Here is a 3334-nt window from a genome sequence, read left to right on the forward strand (position 1 = left end):
ACTAATCAAATCTCTTAGCGTATAAACCTATTTTTTAATATAAAATTTGAGAATAAATCTAAACATCTAGATATTTGATATATTTAGATATCTGATCTATCCAAACTGAATATATATTAGTCACTCAGATTATTTTATTTTAATGATAATAATATTTTTAGATGGGAGACTCACATTATTTTATTTTAATGATAATAATATTTTTAGATGAGAGATTTTTGTGATTTATATTGTAGATATATGTCTTTCTGATTAATCATATCATAATGTGGTTTATCCTCACAACAAAGTTTTATTTTATAATGTTAATAAATACAATTTTAAATTGTATTAATATTTGAAAAAATAAAACAAATTGTATTTAATTTATTCTGATATAATCAAAATCTAAGCTTTCGTTCCTTTCATTCCAACCATGTTATTGGAGAAGTCCTAGAAATTGAAAAACATCCTACAACTTTAATGGAGAAAATGAGTACCAATTAAACCATGCTTAGAAGCCCACTATTCATCCCTTGTTCTCTAAAACCAATTAACCTTCTAACCCTTCTTAAACCCTCTCCCCTTTTTATGTTCCTTACACTTCCCTATTCTTCCGTGCTCTTCCTTTTCTTTCTTCTATTTCCCCATCCCTTACTTTTTAATCTCATTCTTACTAATTAATTAATATTTTATTATTAATTCATCTAATCTAATTAATGATATTTCATTTTTATTCTTTCCATTTTAATTCTTCCTTTTAATTTCACTGGTTTATATTCCTAAAATTAAAATTTAATTTATTATAATTATTTGACCATTTTTCTAAAACAATATTGTCAAGTTCATTAAAAACAACAGCACTGCCGCCACCAAAAATACTAGTCACTACAATCACTTTCAGAATAAGGGAAATAGGGGCGTTGAGTCGAGAGGTTTATTCTACACCAAAAATACTACTCTACAATCACTTTCAGAATAAGGGAAATGGGGGCGTTGAGTCTAGAGGTTTATTCTACACCAAAAATACTACTCTACAATCACTTTCAGAATAAGGGAAATAGGGGCGTTGAGTCGAGAGGTTTATTCTACACCAAAAATACTACTCTACAATCACTTTCAGAATAAGGGAAATGGGGCCATTGAGTCGAGAGGTTTATTCTACAGCTTTGTGTGATGTGTAAGGCCACCACCAAAAATACTAGTCACTACAATCACTTTCAAAATAAGGGAAATGGGGGCATTGAGTCCAGAGGTTTATTCTACAGCCTAGTGTGAGTGATGTGTAAGGCTACAGCCTAGTGTGAGTGATGTGTAAGGCTGTCCGTATGTCATCAAAGTTGAAAAATAAAAATAAAATTAAAAAATTAAAAAAAAAAAAAAAAAAATTAAATAGCTATACAAAACATTTGCTCATGTCAGCCATTTTTTTTTAAACTATATAAAACATTTAAATTATGTTGGCTCCTAAAAAATTACATGTGAAAAAATTAAATCCCACTAGGCTCATGTTAGATATGTATTTAAGATTGATCTATACTAGTAGTAATTCAAAAAAGAGTTGTATAAATCCCACTAGGCTCATGTTAGATATGTATTTAAGATTGATCTATACTAGTAGTAATTCAAAAAAGAGTTGTATTTAGTGCGATTTTTTGGAAGCTTTTACAATGGGTTTTTCCGGTCTAATTTCTCTAAAATCCAGTAGGAATTTATTGAAAACACAAGCTTGATGGGTAATCTTGTGCAATCCAAGTGCCTAGGGGTTTTCGAGGGCGCTCAATCCATATATAGAGTCAAAAAACTAGTTTAAATAACACAAATCAAGATTTCACCTCAATTTTTTCCACAAAATTTAGAGACCAGAAAATGCAAAAAATCCCGCTAAAAACAACTCCATTCAAAAAAAATTAAGTAACAGACCAACGAAAAGAATAGCAAATGTGAACGAAAGGAGCAAGACAATGCAGAGCATGGTACGAGAATCCATCCTAATCAACGCCATCTCAGCCGGACTTAGGACGCTACTTACTGCAGTATCCAGAGAAGCTCTTTGATACATCATTTCTCTTCTTCATTACTTTCGCTCGTCAATAAAATATTATTATATTTGTTATTGACATAAAGTTATTATCATATTTGTTATTCACATAATCTATTGTAATGTCCTGGTCTACCAAGACTATTTCTCTTGTATTTCCCTGTACCGACCCACATGAATCAGCGGCATGAATCACTGGAAATACGCAGCATGACCCACATGAATCACTGGAAATACGCGAGAAAATATAGTATGTTTTTTACAAAAATATTCGGAATATTCGGTCGGAGGGTAGATAAGAGGAAATTTATATTTTTTCATATTTATTTTTATTCCACTTTTATGTGACAAAGATAGAGGGAGTGAGATATGTTTTTCTGAAAAAATAGAGTAAGAGATAGAATTACTAAAAATATGAGAGAAAATATAATATGTTTTTTAAAAAAAATATTTAAATGGCAGATAAGAGAAAATTTAAATTTTTTCATATTTCCCTTTATTCCACTCTTATGTGGGTGAGATGTTTTCTTTGACAAAAATAGTGTGGGTGAGATATGCTTTTCTCACAAAAGAAAAATAGAGTGGTTGAGATAGAATCATTGGAAATATGAGAGAAAATATAGTATGTTTTTTCTAACAAAAATATCTAGAGGGTAGATAAGAGAAAACTTATATTTTTTCATATTTCCCTTATTCCACTCTTATGTGGGTGAGATATGTTTTTCCTGACAAAAATAGAGTGGGTGAGATATGTTTTTTCTGACAAAAATAGAGTGTGTGAGATAGAATCATTGGAAATATGAGAGAAAATATAGTATATTTTTTGTTATGACAAAAATATCTAGAAGCTAGACAAGAAAAAATTTATATTTTTTCATATTTCCCCTTCAGGCTTTAAATTTGACGCTCGTTTCCCGTTTTTCCGCCTTTTAAGCGTAAAATACAGTTAATTCTAAAATATACACGTCAATGTTAACTTGCAAAAAAAAAGTCAAAATGACGGGTACATTAAAAAAGAAAAGGTTTCAAATTTTATATATCTATATTTTATATATATTTATTTATAAAATATATATTTGGCTCGGTTATGTCTAATTCGCAAAATGACCCCAGAAAAATACAAACGTGAAGAGCCTCCATAAACTAGTTAATTCTAAAACATACACGTCAACGTTAACTTGCAAATAATTTTGAAAAAAGTCAAAATGACGAGTACATTAAAAAGAAAAGGTTTCAAATTTTATATATCTATATTTTATATATGTTTATTTATAAAATATATATTTGGCTCGGTTATGTCTAAATCGCAAAATG

The sequence above is a fragment of the Pinus tabuliformis genome, chromosome 5_2 (genome assembly GCF_031772625.1).
Source record: "Pinus tabuliformis cultivar Carrire ecotype Pingquan chromosome 5_2, CPIR1, whole genome shotgun sequence".
NCBI lineage: Eukaryota > Viridiplantae > Streptophyta > Pinopsida > Pinales > Pinaceae > Pinus > Pinus tabuliformis.